The sequence below is a fragment of the Dermochelys coriacea genome, chromosome 1 (genome assembly GCF_009764565.3).
Source record: "Dermochelys coriacea isolate rDerCor1 chromosome 1, rDerCor1.pri.v4, whole genome shotgun sequence".
Lineage (NCBI taxonomy): Eukaryota > Metazoa > Chordata > Testudines > Dermochelyidae > Dermochelys > Dermochelys coriacea.
In genome coordinates, this window is record NC_050068.2 from 201821452 (window position 1) to 201839573 (window position 18122).

The window sequence follows — 18122 nt, forward strand, 5'->3', positions numbered from 1 at the left end:
ACACACACACACACACACACACACACACACATCTGTTGGATCTTCTGTCTCCCTTCTTCATGCAATGTAATCTGCAGTTTACTTCTCTGTAATAAATTGTACGACCCATCTTTTTCTAGCTGGAAGGTTTAACAGTGTTTGTAAAAAGAAAAATGATAACAGTCCATTCTTCTTCATGCCTTACAGTTAAGGACCTACCAAAATTGGGGATTTTTGTGGATAAATAGAAATTCGAATTTTGCTTCTTTCAAACTGCCAGATGATTGGGGAAGATCCCATAAACCTAACACATTTTAACAAATATTTTCCCACACTTTCAGCAAAAAAGAAATAAAAAACTATGTCTCCGATTCTGCAAAAAACTTAAATGCTTGCTTAACTTTAAGCACTGCGATTAGTCTTATTTAGTTCAATAGGACAACTTACTGTGCCTGAAGAGAAGCTCTTGTGTAAGACTTTGCAGGATTGGGGCCTATTTTTGCAACAAATTTTGTTAGCAACAATTAAATACATAGGACTAGAATGAGTCTTTAGGCACAGTCTTTCATAGTGGTGAGGAGCAGATGCAACCACCCACAGAGGGAGCTCAGGAAAAGAATTGTCTTTCAAAGTCTAAATTCCCTGCCTTGTCCCTGGGGAAAGTAACTCACTACAGCAATTTAACAGATTATCAGCTTCTTCCATGGACCAGCCACCAAAGATGGGAGAAGAAATGTAGGGTCACCCCATTTCCCATTCCCTTTCTGGCCCTTTCTTGAAAAAAAAACCCAACCATGCAGACCCAGCTCTCCCTCTCTCTATACCCATCTGCAGCCAAGGTGTATAAGAGTCAGGGTTAGAGCTGCCAACTTTCTAACTGCATAAAACTGAACACCCTTGTCCCACCCCCCCCGCCCCTGCTCCACCCCTTCTCTGATGCCCCACCCCCACTCACTCCAGCCCCCCTCCCCCCATTGCTCGCTCTCCCTCACCTTCACTCACTTGCTCCACTGGGCTGGGGCAGGGATGATGTGGGAAGGCGTGAGGGCTCCGGATTGGGGTGCAGGCTTGTGGGTGGGGCCAGAAATAAATGGTTCAGAGTGCAGGAGGGGGCTCTGGGCTCCAGGAGCAGGAGGCCTGGGGCAGAGGGTTGGAGTGTGGGAGGGGGTGTGAGGTGCAGGCTCCAGGAGGGAGTTTAGGTGCAGGAGGGGGCTCAGGGCTGGGGCAGGGTATTGGAGTGCATGGGGGGATGTGGGCTCTGGGAGGGAATTTGGGTGTGAGAGGGGGTTCTGACCTGGGGCAGGGGGCTGGGGTGCAGGTGGGGGTGCAGGGTCTGGGAAGAAATTAGGGTGTGGGAGGGGGTTCTGACCCGGGGCAGGGGGCTGGGGTGCAGGGTCTGGGAAGAAATTAGGGTGTGGGAGGGGGTTCTGACCCAGGGCAGGGGATTCAGGGTGTGGGCTCCAGCCGGGCGGTGCTTACCTCAGGCAGCTCCCGGTCGGTGATATAGCGGGACTAAAGCAGGCTCCCTGCCTGTCCTGGCTCTGCACTGCTCCTGGAAGCAGTCACCAGGTCCAGCTCCTAGGCGAAGGAGTGGCCAGGAGTGCACGCTGCCTGCGCCCACAGGCACTGCCCTCGCAGCTCTCATTGGCTGCAGAGGTGGCACTCAGGGCAGGGGCAGGGCGTGGAGCTTCCCTGATCTTACCTGCACCTAGGGGCCACAGAGACATGACAGTCGCTTCTGGGAGCAGTGCTGACTGGAGCTGTCAGGGCCCCTTTTTGACCAAGTATTCCGGTCAAAAACTGGATGCTTGGCAACCCTAGTCAAGGGGGAGGGGAGGAAGTGGGTCTTCCCCCTATTTATGACCCTGTACAACAATGCAGTACCAGGCCACAGTCTGGCCCTTACTTCTAAAACAGTGGAAATATATGATGCAAATGCTAATTACAGCAGGGCAAAGGACTGATATTTTAAGAGAGATAAGGTAGGTGAGGTAATATATTTTATTTAACTTCTGTTGGTAGAAGTGATAAGCTTCAAGCTTCACAGAGCTCTTCTTCAGGTCTAGGAAAGGTAACCAGAGTGTCACAATTAACAGTATAGTTAACCAATTATACTTTTTAATATGCTCCTGAATTATCTATGTATTATTCTCTTGAACTTGTTACTGAAAATTATTTGAATAATTTTTAGTCTGTAATTCATTTATGAGCAGATTGTTAGGAACACTTACATTCGAAAGACAAGATGTTTTCACTGGACAAATAAATGACGTTTCTGTTTTCGGACACGATGAGTAGCACTGAGCATCTTGTTTCAAGTGCAAATACTTATGAATGATCATTCAAAAGTTGCTTTCTGTGAATATTCTCTAATATTTGCTTAAAATATATGTTTTCACAGGCGGTCCTGCTTGTAAATTTGCTACTCAAATATTTGTTAAAAGGGACAGGAACACAATCGAAGTCAGTCCTTTAGAAGTTCAAATGAAAGTTTTTGGAAAATATTTCACCTCTACTAATGTACTTCAAGAAGAATGATAGAAAATGCAAAACGACATTGTATTTACGAAGTTCACATTTTAATAAGTAGGAAGATTATCAGTTTTTAATATTGCCAGTGCTTTGTTATACACAGTAGTAAAATGACTGAATATTTTAATTAGTTGTTTAGACCTTATTCACTCCTCAGTTAGACAAAACTCACTGAAGCATTCTTAACTGAAAAAGGAGATGCAACATTTGTCTCACTGAATTAACAGAACTTAAATACATACATATATATCATTATTGCACCATGATCAATCTTTAAAAAATCCCACTGAATTCCTAATATTTGTGAACTTGTATTGTGTAAATTATATATATTAATGTTTATGGTGGTTTCCAATTTGTAATCTGTTCTTGCATAATTTCTGTCAAAATTTGCAGAAGTTTCCAAAAAGTTCTTGTAATTTTTTTTATTCTCTTTTTCCTGCCCCAGCATCCCTCCTGTTCTTCAAAGTTCTGATTTTTGAGCTCTCTAAAAACCTCAGCCAGAGTGTGCTAGGTAAATAGCATTTTCAAGTAGATACAATGTGTACCTTTAAATATCCAGAAAGTGTTGCTTAATGTTACCTTTTCTCTTCCGACTCCAAAAGGGTTAAGAGCAGCTTCTAACACTTCTCTTTTATGCTGCTGTAAAGAAAAGAAATGCTTATATTTAGGAATTTACTTAGACAACACCTTGAGTTTTCATAACGTTCAAATGACTCAATGTTCAGTTGGAGAAGTAGGTGGCTTACTGTGTATATATCAATATATATCCATCTGCTGGAATAAGACAAAACAAAGTCCTACACATTCACATTCAGCATGCAGGTGAAGAACATGTAAACAAGAAGCACTAGTAACGAAAACATCACACCACACATGTACTTTATAAGGAAAAAGTTGCACATGAATATCATATTATGGAGGCATTCACAGAGACTCCAAGGCTACAAATCCCTTCATTTCATCTGTTAAAGTGGGGTTTTATCATCATTAGGGACAAAACAAATGCTTGTTTTAACCAAAATTATACCACTTACTCTTCCCTTTCAGTAGCATTTTTGGGAAAAGTTACAAGTAAATACTTTTAATAGTTCAGGAGTTAAACATCACACATTTTCAAAATTGAAGAACTGGAGTCTAATGCTTTATAATTATACATATATAATTTATAAAAGTGTTTTAATCTTGAAAATTTAAGATATTTAGATAGCATCAAAGTTGTTAGCACTACTTATCATAATGGCCAAAATTTTCAAAGCTAGGTGCCAGAAACTAGGGGTAGATTTTCAAAGGCACAAATGAGAATTACACACACAACTCCCAATGACTTGCAATAGGAGTTAGGTCCCTAACTACCCTTTGTGCCTTTGAAAATCTCCCCCCAATTTCCTAAATCCATATTGAGGCACTTAAATAAAAGTGGCCCAATTTTCAGAGGTGCTCAGAACTCATCACTCCAAGCAAGGTAATAATTCTCCATTGCCCAAACACCTGAGACTCTTCAGATGAGTCCAATGGGGCTACTTAGCCTAGTATTACTGCCCTGCCATTTAGAAGGTACTACATTCAAGTCCTGAGAATTTTTTTTCTCAAGTTTTTGTTAGTAATAATCCTCCCAAAATTTTATGTCAGCAAAAATTCACACAGTCCCTGGAAAGAACCTTCAGTTAGGGTGAACAGATAGCAACTGTGAAAAAATGGGACAGAAGGAGGGGGATTAATAGGTGCCCAGATAAGAATAGGTCCCCAAAAAAGGGACTGTCCCTATAAAAACAGGACATCTGGTCACCCTATCTTCAGTATGATATAGCTATAGCATTAGCACAAAGCTGAGTAACCCCATTATGATTCACTGAAGAGTCTCTCATCCTTTTTGGAGGGAAAAATTAGGGGGAAGGGTTGGCAGGTCCAACACATCCACCATACTAACAACCTGATTACAGCACTAGAGTTTTTCATCATGATAGGAAGGCATGGGAACACAACTAATTCCCAACTACTATAAAACAGTTATATTCATGGCCAGCTTATAAACAAATAAACCATGCAACTGCATACCCAAAATCTGTAAAAATTCATATTGGACATTCCAACTACTACCTTAACTCTGGCTAGATCCTAACTGCTCAAACTTTGAAAAGGTTTAGATCTAGATCTGGATCTCAACTTTTCTTCCCTGTTCCATCTGCAGCTGAAACATCATATAACTACAAAAGTGATGTGTTACATTTGTGGACAGAGTTAAGGCTGGTATTAGACTCTGCTGTATGAATTTTCTCATAAACAGATGGAGTATTACAGTCTTTACTTACACTATATCTTAACTGATCAATGCTTATATTATATTAATGGTAAACATTCTTGCTATATAGTTTTTGTAACTGCTATTTTAATTGACAACCTAAGTTTACATTAACAAAACTTTATGTTTGTGATGAACACTGCATATTCAAGATGCTGAGACAAAAAGTCCTACTGAAATTTCAAAGAGTTCAGAGTCATAAGCCATTGGCTAGATTTTCAGTGCCAGCCCTAACTTGTGAATTGTTTTTTTCCCCACAATTAATGTTTCCTGTATTTCTGTGCCCACAGTTAATTGCTTATACAAATCTTACCGTTTGGATACCTCAGTATCTAATAGCACCCACAAAATGTTAAATGGGGATGCAAAAAGGTGAGTGCTATTTAGGGGATCAGGCTGAGTCTCCTTTCAAAATCGAGTCCCACATAGTAATCAAAAGTTAATTTTCAGTAGATTTTGCAATACTGTCTCATGTTGGACTTACTACTTCCAGGTTGCAAGGCATTAATGATCCCCATATAGGCACCAAGCAGGCAAACACACAGCCTTTGTAATTTGCTGGAAATGAATGTATTTACAAAAACAAACTCAATAAACTGAACTCGCTGATTTCTAAAATAATTAACATATTGAAGCGAGATACACGCAAACACAGGAGGCACACAAGGTACCCAAGCACATCCCTAAACAGTCAATGTTCTATAACAAAACAGAGATCAATGAATCTAAGCAAGTTATATATTGATATAGTCCATATTTGTAACAACAACATACTCTGTTAAACTGAATTTTTCACCCACAAGCAGTAACGGACTATATGTTTGTTATATTTCATTGCTTCCTTTTCATACTAATACCAAAATAAGTTGAGTGGCATAATTGACATCAACCATAAATGGTAAATGCTTGTGACCTTTACTTACAGTGCTGATAAAAAGTTTATTCAATGAACTGCAATCTGACCAAGAGAGACTGAGATAAGCTTAACCTTTCAGTTCAAGAACATCTGTGTTATTTATGTTTGCCCTAGAATTTACTGAGATTTCAGCATGACTGAAATGGGGCAGAACCCTAGAGCATGGTAATTGTGGATTCTTCTCTCCCTTTAAGATTCTGTATTCAGTAGCATATACAATTTCCAATTATATTTGTATCACTTCAGCACAATTCTTCACCTAGCAAACACAGTCATCACACATGCAAACCATTTTATTCAGTGCTTTGAGGGGAAACACTATTGATCATGGTAAGAACACAGGAACTAAAAGGATTCCAGCCAATGATTCACTATGTGACCACAAGCAAATCTCTTGGCTCTTCTCACACATCAGTCAACCCAACATGACTATTAGGTAAAAGGAAGACTTTGCCAAAATGGAGTACACATCAGAGTTAAGACCTTTCTTTTCAAAAAAGAAGTTTGTGTGAATTTAGTACTCATGCAGCTTTGGAGTTGAAATCCTCTAGCTTGAGAACAGATATAGTACACATTTCCTAACATAGGCTCACCACTGTGCCTCAACTTTTCACTGGAGAGACCACTTTCAGTGGTTAGACTGTGGACTAGTTAAGTCTCAATGGCTGATACAGCCTCTTTTATGGGGCTACAAATTATAGGCCAATTACTACCAACCATGGTGATGGTTTTTTGGTATGGACACTTGTCCACTGAGAAATAGACTGAGATTCATCTAACTCATTTCAGGAGTTAAGCTTTTCTGACTGAATAAAATTTAAAATAGACTATCAAATGGCTAGTGTGAATCTACCATGTTCAATGGTAGTGTCTGGAGAATTTCAACAAGTAGACTGCCAAACGTAGACTTGACCTGCTGTGTACAAGACAATTAACTATTGAATCTGAATTTGGCTCAGCTGCAAGAGAGGAAGTTTTGTATGCTTACATATGTAGTTTAAAGGAACAATACTCAGTGTTACAAGTCTGTTCTCAGTGTACAAACAATTTCTTAGGAAACAGGTCATTCAGTTCCCTGTGCCAGTCTAAATTCCAACTGAAAAAGCCCGTTTGTCCATATCCTTCTTGGGGAAAGCCTTATGTCAATTGTCTGGCCAGAGGACCAAAAAAACCCAAACCTGTTAAAACACCAGCACCATGATGGCAGAAGAGAATCAGAGAATACTTGCAGTGTCCACCATACTACCCAGCCATTATCTTTACATACTGAATCTTTAATTAAATTTAAAAGGAAAAACAGAGTCTGAAACATGAGACCTGAAATGTGTTTATGTTATATTAGCAAGGTAGGAAGGCAGCCCTGGAAAGAGGCACCAGTTGCAATATATGCTTCTTTAGAGGAAAGTACCAATGCAGATAGGTAAATAAATCATATCATACTATGATAACATATGAAGACCTCAACTGTCAACAAAATCAGACTGTTAATTCGGACATTAACTTTTTTTAAATCTTTGGTTTTTAATGTACAGTTCAGTCTCACAATTCAGCAGCTTTGTCTTTTAAGGCCAATTACTCCAAATGGCTTTTCTCACAACAAAGTGCTTTCTCTCAGCTTTGGGAAAGGTGAGTGAAAACTACCAAGTGATGTCTTCCTCTGCCAAGACCAAATGAACAGTTTGAAAGATTCAATTGATTGATTTTCTTTTGGCACATCAGGAATTAATGGTGGGTTGGACAGCTGCCCGGCAGGGGGAAACAATCAACATATAAAACAAACCTCTTTGTTTTGTCAGGATGAAGAAGGGTACCAAATGGCTCACAGGTTTAGTAGCAAGCTGTAGGAGTTTCCCCCTCAAAGTTACAGTTTCAAATCTAGTCTATGTCAACAATGATTCAATGTAATAAGATGCTGTGCATAAAATTACTTGAATGCTGATCTCAGCCTGTTTCTTAGTAGTCAAGTATTCACCTTCTAATAACAAATCAGCACTATTTGGCCTGATCATTTCTAATGACAGCAAAGATGCCAAGCATTGCATGGGCCACATGGAAGGAACTATCTTCCACTGCAGGGTCTGGCTCCTAAAGGGGCAGTATCCAATACGTTGGTAAGGGAAGCACATCTTGCCATTGGCCTGTTGTGTTGACAAGGAGGATTTTAGACTTCAGAGATGGCAACTTCACACCTTTCATCAAGATGCAATTCAGACAAGAAAGGACACAGAATACTTCTGCTACCGCAAACTTAAATCCCATCTCCAATACTGGACAAGATTAAATCTTCTCAGTCATTTTCTTTGCTTGAGCTAAACCTGCCTCCACTCAAAAAGAGTCTCCCTGTTAATAAAAACCTAATTATAATTTTACCTCATAACAAAGAAAGCTTCCTTTATCCTTAGTAACTATCATTGAACATCCTGAGTGAAAGCTGGTACTTCTTCCTTGAAATCTTTATGAGCCATAAGAAAATTTCTCTCAGAGCACCATGTGGAGTCGGGGCTGCTCTAGTGAAAGGAGAGAGTAAGGGTTCTTGATCGAACTAACCTCTCCCCATTCTCTCCAGCTAGCATGTTTCTCCACACACATTGTGTTTATTGTGTGGCTCTGTGTAACCCTTTTTCTCTATCTCCCTCTTGGCAGAAGCTTCTTTAACTTAAAAATCAGCCCAAATAAAATAAATAAGTAAAATAAAAACTCAACGTCTATAAGAAATACACAGTCTAACTTGCTTAATTATTAACAGGTAAACACAGCACATCCTGAATTATTTACTTAATCTTTTTCAACTACAAACCTCAGACTTTTAGAGCATGAAATATGTGCTTTCTTTAAGACAAAAAACAGTTTCTTTATACAGCATTTTTTAGAAGGAATACAGGCCTCTTGTTAACCCCATGCTGCCACCCTCCAAGTAGTACTACTATGGAGTATTAAAGCATGGGACTAAAAGTCAATTTGTATTCCAGACTTTGCAAGTGAATCAGCTCTTTGCTCCTGCCTAGTAACTCTGAGTGAAAACGTGATTCCTGTGAGGTTTATATGCACTGTTTCTTTAAATCTGCAGCAAGAAGCACAGTGGGGGCGCGGGGGGGGGGGGGAAAGCTGATGAAGGTGACAAAAGTTCTACAAATGAAGCAGAGAAAGAGAGTAGCTTTAGGGACAACCCTGTTTTCTTTATTCTAGTAAAGTTTCTTGTTCAATGTTAGAAGAAAGTAGCTCTTTCTGCCATATGGCAATGCTTACTGATCTCACTACTACAAACGAATGAGTTGTATCTACTTTACCTTGGTTCATCATCTTCATCATTCTTGTTCTTAAGCCTACTGCAAGAAACTTCTTGTTGGCGCCTTAAGCAAAAAAGTCAACATCATATATCCCTCAGGATCTGATCAGGCAATCTCCTAGGACTGACCTCCAGCAGTCTGCCATGAGGTTCTGGTGGAATACAGTCTACTGATATGTTGTGAGAGTATATGGGAAATTAGGTATATGGGTAACAACATCATTCCTGAAAATGGGACTGCACATTGATTGCTGAGGATAGACTGTACCCTTTGAGCTCTTCTGTGTTCAAATCTCAAAACAATTTTTTCTCCTCTCTAGCAGACCATGCCATCACACATCCAGTTGCCTTTACAGATGGGTTCAGGTCATAGTAAATAGATAAATCGTTATAATTCAACAAATGTGCTTCTGACTGGCAGGAGGCCTTTCCCAGCTACCCTTTCAATGGAAGAGATGGCATGACACCTCCTCCTTGCCTTAGTCCAACAAAATACATATGCATACATACTGAAGTTACACAGTAAATCATGCAAAAGGCAAGTAATGCCAAAACTTGCCCCTGAACCTTAACTCTGTCTCTCCTTTATGATATAGGTTTATGATATATTTTTAATAATATGATCACATGCTACTTCTTAAACATTTTTACCACATTTAGACATACATGGTATTTTGTAATATTTTTATTCTTTTCTACTTATTTGTTATAATGATTCAGCATGATTTTATTGTCTCACACTTGTTATATGATGAGGTTTCTTCTGTCTCTGTATTTTAATAATTTTGTCAGTACTCGTGCATTTTTATACATTTTTATTCCAACCACAGCCTTCCTTAGGTTCAATTCAGGGGATGAGCCAGTTAATTACAGACCTAACTTAGCTGCTATTTTAGGTGGCCTACATATTCTAGCAAAATTTTATTGTCACTTTATGCTGTGTTTAATATTTAGTATGTTGTATAAGAATAGTTTACTGTATACTTCTCATATAAATTAAATTATGTTTGATACTCACAGAGAAATACCATTTGCTACACATATCTAAGACTGCAGAAAATAATGATAGCATTTCTCAAATATCTGCAATATATCCTATGTAATTATTTAGTTAGGGACCATGTTATATTTCATAGGCCCAAGTGGGCAGAGTTAAGGTTATACAAGCAATTTTAACAGTAGCTTTTTTTTTTTTTATACTTTCAACCACAAACCCTCTCCTCTGAACCTTTCGTGCTGTCTAGCTGAGAAAGAGACAAAGTATATGTTCTCATTACAGAGATCTTAAGATTCAAAGGAACTTCATTCTCTGCACCTAATAAAGCCACAGCAGATTTCCCCTAACCTTTTTGCATCTCACCAGACTGAGAGGAATGGAGGCCCTTGACTTAAGGCCACTTAAAGCCACTTAAGGTAGCCACAGGCTCATGTGTAATGCAACCTTCCTTAATGTAAACAAGGAAGCTTAGCTGAAAAAAAACCAGTAAAAAATATCCTGTGCATGAGGAGCATGTAATTTCAAAAGGGTCAGAACTCAGCCAAATCAAACCAAAATTCCCCAGAATATTCAAAAAGCACTTCAGTGAGGACTATTTCCATGCCAAATTCCAACTACCTATCCCCAGCCATTTTAGGTGTAAAGCTGTTCAAAAATGACTCCAAAATATTTTTTCTTTATTATGAGAAAATATATTATTTTCCACTCTCCTCGTACTTAAAAAAAAATGTCTGAATTAGCTACAAACTGACAGGCAACTCTGAGGTCCACAGGGACAAGGACATTCTGTAGTTCTGTCTCACAAAGGACTGAACTCAGTGGGACAAAATCATCCATGATGTGATTTCTCTGATTTATGGAATTGTACCAGGAATGTATTTGGCCAAATATCTGCACTAGAATCTTTTTTGTTTCTGAAATGACTGAGCCATTATGGGTTGAAGAGACGGCACCTTCTACCACCCACTTTTGATTTGGAAAGGGTACACTCAGTGACTGTTTCTCTGAAGCCAGAAAAAAGGCAGATAACCTTTGACTTCTAGCAAATGCCTCACTCACATTTCTCTATAAACACTTCTTTTTCTGAGATTCTCTTGAGGCAGGTAAATATTCACTGTGAGGGAAAGACATTCTCAGTAAAATTCTGGGTTGAGTTGCCTCCTGTCCTGGTTCTGAAACCCAAGGAATCTCAGTTAAGAAAGTTGATGTCATCCATAGAGAAGGCCTTTCTAGCATCCACGATGCTTTAGATTTTTATATTTTGAAAGCCATAACTTGTCAACAGACTTATAAATCGTTTTACAATGAGTTGTGCAGCGGAGCTAGAGGTTCAAGCTTTAGTAAACAGCAGACTTGTCTTCTTGCAAAACTGGGTGATCACAGCAACAGCATTTTTTTTTCATGGTAAGGTATTTGTGTACCATTTTAAAAAAGGAATCTAATTGTTTATTACAATCCCTGACAAATCTCAGTCCCAAAGCTTTTCTCATTAACTGCAGTAGATGCTTGTCAAGTGACATGCAAACTATTTTTTTAATTGAAAGAGTGGGGGGGGGGGGGTGGAAAGAGAGAGAGAGAGACAATTTCACGTTCTTTTTCTCCCCCAAGTACTTTTCTGAATTTTTCAAAAATATTCCAACATGTGCACACACATATAACGCTTAAATGGCATATACTAAAATTACAATAAAGGATTTCTATTAACATTTCCTCTAGGAAAAAAAAAATCTACAAAACCTCTCTGAAAATATATACCTTTTCCACTTACATTCAGAGGGGACGATAAAAAATTCAACTCTACAGTGACTGAACCACTGCAATGGGTTTCTCTTAAGGTAAGTATAGGAAATACCATAGTTAATGCAGGTCCCTGGCACAGTGAATTTTGAATATTCAGTGGCATCCAGCATAGAAATAAATGTTGTCCTGATTTGAGTTGCTTCTCTTTCTTTCTTTCTTTTATTAATTCCTTGTAACAATACAATTTACTTATTTTTGATATCAGGAAAGGGTAAAAATCAGTATACCCAAACGAAGTAACAAGAATGAGCACAAACCCAATGCAATATATTAAAATAAATTAATGCCCATATAAAAATAGCAATTGTGTTAATCAACATCAATTCCTGGACAATCAAGTCAGTGGGATATTTCAGAATTTTAACATTCATTTAACATTTCATCCAGTTTTAAGGACATTGGGATGACTGGTTTATTAACACCATCATTCAGTTCAAAGACGTGGATGAAGTTTTTCCAGATAGTGAAATATTGCTTATTTTTATTATGTTGCAAGATAGTAAATTTCTCCATGGCACGAATGTCCCATATTTTTTGAACCAATATCACAAAGTGTATAGAGATTCAAACTATGAAGGAAACAACCCAACAAGAGGATTTACTTTTTCAGGTTAGGATTCCTTGTCAGTACTCAGCAGAGCCATGGATATTTTATTTCAGAGTAGCAGCCGTGTTAGTCTGTATTCGCAAAAAGAAAAGGAGTACTTGTGGCACCTTAGAGACTAACAAATTTATTAGAGCATAAGCTTTTGTGAGCTACAGCTCACTTCATCGGATGCATTTGGTGGAAAAAACAGAGGAGAGATTTATATACACACACACAGAGAACATGAAACAATGGGTTTATCATACACACTGTAAGGAGAGTGATCACTTAAGATAAGCCATCACCAACAGCAGGGGGGGGGGGGAAGGAGGAAAACCTTCCATGGTGACAAGCAGGTAGGCTAATTCCAGCAGTTAACAAGAATGTCAGAGGAACAGTGGGGGGTGGGGTGGGGGGGAGAAATACCATTGGGAAATAGTTTTACTTTGTGTAATGACTCATCCATTCCCAGTCTCTATTCAAGCCTAAGTTAATTGTATCCAGTTTGCAAATTAATTCCAATTCAGCAGTCTCTCGTTGGAGTCTGTTTTTGAAGCTTTTTTGTTGAAGTATAGCCACTCTTAGGTCTGTGATCGAGTGACCAGAGAGATTGAAGTGTTCTCCAACTGGTTTTTGAATGTTATAATTCTTGACGTCTGATTTGTGTCCATTCATTCTTTTACGTAGAGACTGTCCAGTTTGGCCAATGTACATGGCAGAGGGGCATTGCTGGCACATGATGGCATATATCACATTGGTAGATGCGCAGGTGAACGAGCCTCTGATAGTGTGGCTGATGTGATTAGACCCTATGATGGTATCCCCTGAATAGATATGTGGACACAGTTGGCAACGGGCTTTGTTGCAAGGATAGGTTCCTGGGTTAGTGGTTCTGTTGTGTGGTTGCTGGTGAGTATTTGCTTCAGATTGGGGGGCTGTCTGTAAGCAAGGACTGGTCTATCTCCCAAGATCTGAGAGAGCGATGGCTCGTCCTTCAGGATAGGTTGTAGATCCTTGATGATGCGTTGGAGAGGTTTTAGTTGGGGGCTGAAGGTGATGGCTAGTGGCGTTCTGTTGTTTTCTTTGTTGGGCCTGTCCTGTAGTAGGTGACTTCTGGGTACTCTTCTGGCTCTGTCAATCTGTTTCTTCACTTCATAACCTCAGCCATGCAGAACACAGTGCCATCCACAGCCTCAGAAACAACTCTGACATCATAATCAAAAAGGCTGACAAAGGAGGTGCTGTCGTCATCATGAATAGGTCGGAGTATGAACAAGAGGCTACTAGGCAGCTCTCCAACACCACTTTCTACAAGCCATTACCCTCTGATCCCACTGAGAGTTACCAAAAGAAACTACAGCATTTGCTCAAGAAACTCCCTGAAAAAGCACAAGAACAAATCCGCACACACACCCCCCTGGAGCCCCGACCTGGGGTATTCTATCTGCTACCCAAGATCCATAAACCTGGAAATCCTGGACGCCCCATCATCTCAGGCATTGGCACCCTGACAGCAGGATTGTCTGGCTATGTAGACTCCCTCCTCAGGCCCTTCGTTACCAGCACTCCCAGCTATCTTCGAGACACCACCGATTTCCTGAGGAAACTACAGTCCATTGGTGATCTTCCTAAAAACACCATCCTAGCCACTATGGATGTAGAAGCCCTCTACACCAACATTCCACACAAAGATGGACTACAAGCCGTCAGGAACAGTATCCCCGATACTGTCACGGCTAACCTGGTGGCAGAACTTTGTGACTTTGTCCTGACCCATAACTATTTCACATTTGGTGACAATGTATACCTTCAAATCAGCGGCACTGCGATGGGTACCCGCATGGCCCCACAGTATGCCAACATTTTTATGGCTGACTTAGAACAACGCTTCCTCAGCTCTCGTCCCCTAATGCCCCTACTCTACTTGCGCTACATTGATGACATCTTCATCATCTGGACCCATGGAAAAGAAGCTCTTGAGGAATTCCACCATGATTTCAACAATTTCCATCCCACCATCAACCTCAGCCTGGACCAGTCCACACAAGAGATCCACTTCCTGGACACTACGGTGCTAATAAGCGATGGGTCACATAAACACCACCCTATATCGGAAACCTACTGACCGCTATTCCTACCTACATGCCTCTAGCTTTCATCCAGATCATACCACTCGATCCATTGTCTACAGCCAAGCGCTACGATATAACCGCATTTGCTCCAACCCCTCAGACAGAGACAAACACCTACAAGATCTCTATCATGCATTCCTACAACTACAATACCCACCTGCTGAAGTGAAGAAACAGATTGACAGAGCCAGAAGAGTACCCAGAAGTCACCTACTACAGGACAGGCCCAACAAAGAAAACAACAGAACGCCACTAGCCATCACCTTCAGCCCCCAACTAAAACCTCTCCAACGCATCATCAAGGATCTACAACCTATCCTGAAGGACGAGCCATCGCTCTCTCAGATCTTGGGAGATAGACCAGTCCTTGCTTACAGACAGCCCCCCAATCTGAAGCAAATACTCACCAGCAACCACACACCACACAACAGAACCACTAACCCAGGAACCTATCCTTGCAACAAAGCCCGTTGCCAACTGTGTCCACATATCTATTCAGGGGATACCATCATAGGGCCTAATCACATCAGCCACACTATCAGAGGCTCGTTCACCTGCGCATCTACCAATGTGATATATGCCATCATGTGCCAGCAATGCCCCTCTGCCATGTACATTGGCCAAACTGGACAGTCTCTACGTAAAAGAATGAATGGACACAAATCAGACGTCAAGAATTATAACATTCAAAAACCAGTTGGAGAACACTTCAATCTCTCTGGTCACTCGATCACAGACCTAAGAGTGGCTATACTTCAACAAAAAAGCTTCAAAAACAGACTCCAACGAGAGACTGCTGAATTGGAATTAATTTGCAAACTGGATACAATTAATTTAGGCTTGAATAGAGACTGGGAATGGATGAGTCATTACACAAAGTAAAACTATTTCCCAATGGTATTTCTCCCCCCCACCCCACCCCCCACTGTTCCTCTGACATTCTTGTTAACTGCTGGAATTAGCCTACCTGCTTGTCACCATGGAAGGTTTTCCTCCTTTCCCCCCCCTGCTGTGGGTGATGGCTTATCTTAAGTGATCACTCTCCTTACAGTGTGTATGATAAACCCATTGTTTCATGTTCTCTGTGTGTGTGTGTGTATATAAATCTCTCCTCTGTTTTTTCCACCAAATGCATCCGATGAAGTGAGCTGTAGCTCACGAAAGCTTATGCTCTAATAAATTTGTTCGTCTCTAAGGTGCCACAAGTACTCCTTTTCTTTTTATGGATATTTTATTGGGTCAAGTCAATGAATTTACATCAGGGATGAATTTAGCCCATTCCAATGAATGTTATAACATATTATTTTTAATTAACAACTTGTTAGTGTAAATATTTTCTTACATAAAGAAGTCTGTTTTCTTAGGGAATAGCCACAAAAACATGAACTTTGGATCTCCTGGATTTTTTTTATTGTTGCTTTAATTCTATATATTTGTGCTCCAAAATGTTAATATTTTCCTGCAACTTCATATATATATATATATATATATATATATATATATATATATATATATATATATAATGACTTTCACTGATTTATATTTAAAACAGTTTAATGGATTGACTAGCTTTATATCCTTTTAGACTAACCAGAGACAGATACGGTTTCTGAACTGTATCATGTTATACTATATTTTCAGAATATACATTATTATAATTATTAATTATTTGTATTGCAGTAGCATGTAGGGACAGCAAGCGAGCTCAGGACCCCAGTGTGCTAGGCGCTGCATAAATACATAGTGGGAGACAATCCCCAAGAGCATACAGCCTAAATAGACTGGAGAGACAGATAGTGAGAGAAAAGGAGTTCCATTAACACTTCCAGAGGGGAAACTGAGACAAAGAGATTATGTTGCTTGCCCAAGGTCAAACAGGAAGTCTGTGGCACAGTGGAAATTTGAAATTACATCAGGTCTACACTACAGATCTGTATTGGTTCAACTATGTCACTTAGGAGTGTGAAAAATCCACACCCCTGAGTGACATTGTTATATTGACCTAACCCTCCCCCCCCCCGGGGTAGACAGCACTATGTTGATGGGAGTGCTTCTCCCATTGACATAACTGACCTTCCATAGAGGTGGTAGCTAACTTCGCCAACAGAAGAAGCTCTCCCTTTTTCACTTAAGCGCTACAGTGGCACAGCTGCTCTGATACAGCATTTTAAGTGAAGACCTGCCCTTAGATCTCCTAAGTCCCAGTTCAGCTCCTTAACAAGGCCAACCTTCTTTCTGATTAATTAATACAAACACGCTTCACGGGAATTCCTGTGATAAATCTCTGTCTCAATCAGTTTTCATTTCTAAACATAATATTTCACCTTTATATAAAGACTTTCATCAAAGCACCTTGTAAGTTTGAATGAAGCCTCACAAGATGCCTATGGAAGTAGGCATGTACTATCCCCTTTTCATAAATTATGAAAAAAGCAGAGACATGAAGAGACTTGCTTGAGGTAACAGCACAACGGCAAGCTGTGGTGAGACCATGAGCCCCGACTTCCAACAGATAACCATCAGACATCCAGTGCTACTTCACCTGATCCCAATGTACAAATCTCTAATGCTGACTGTGGCAAAATATCTTTAACTTCAGCCCCCAAATAGTCTTTCAAGCTGTAAGCTCTTTGAGACAGGCAGTCTAGGTTTGTACAGCACTTAGCACAAACAGGCCTCAATATGATTGAGTCCGTGAGGGTCAACCCTAATATAAAATGATAAATGCAAAAAACAATTCACAGCAAATCCTAAAGAAAATTTATAAAAATCAGCTACCAGACATTGCTCTCAAATTTTACTATTCAACAAAGGAAATAACTGGGAGTCCTAGTAAAAATAAACCTGTCTGGGGCTGAAATGTCTTTTCAGAATAATGGGAAATGTTTGGATCATTGTTTGTGGGAACACAAAGATCAGGCATCTGCAGAGTTCAGAAAACGCTTGACTCTCAGATAGACTTGCAAGAGGTGAAAATTACAGTATTCAACTGCATAACAGAGACTGAGAGTGCTGAACTCATTCTGAAAATAACATTTCAAACTGCCCCTCCAGAGAGAAGATTAACACAAAACTAAAAAGATACTCTCATCTTACTAAAACAGGACAACATGCATGAAAGATACCAGCACGTACAACAAGAGAATGAGCTGCTCCAGAAGATTCCATTCTAAGTATATAATACTACATAATACATGTTAATGCTGTTGCCACATACGTCATGAGAAAGATTTCCCTAAAAAACACAGGTTACTGATGAAGTCACATGATGGGACACAGGAGCTTTCACTCACAGTTAGTCACTTTCTCAGTCCTAAAAGGCATTAATTTCTCCCTCCAGACATGAACAAATGATGATTCCTGAAGTGCCAAATATTGAGTGTAAGTGCAATCTTCTTCGCTCAGTTACTGGCTAAAAGCATCAGTGAAGTACATGCAGAAAGAATTCAGGTCCTGATTTAGAACACAGCAGTGAAGTGTACTGCATTAAGTTGAAGCTTATATGCTCATCATAACCCTAGCAATTAGTGTTGAGCCAGCTGCTAGAAACACCACTCTTCAACTCACATGATTATCTCTTATATCATGTCTC

The 18122-nt window shown here is 39.8% G+C and overlaps 1 protein-coding gene across 20 annotated transcripts in view; it reads right to left on the reverse strand.

Moving 5' to 3' along the window:
* ZBTB20 (zinc finger and BTB domain containing 20) overlaps positions 1-18122 on the reverse strand; it is a 636327-nt gene that overhangs the window by 561516 nt on the left and 56689 nt on the right. For 14 of the 20 annotated variants that reach the window (XM_043512102.1, XM_043512062.1, XM_043512053.1 and 11 more), the window contains exon 2: positions 3094-3153. The gene's annotated coding sequence lies outside the window, so the exon portion shown is untranslated. Of the gene's footprint in view, positions 1-3059; positions 3154-18122 lie in introns of all 20 variants that reach the window. The other 6 variants (XM_043512100.1, XM_043512072.1, XM_043512058.1 and 3 more) reach the window with 1 other exon arrangement.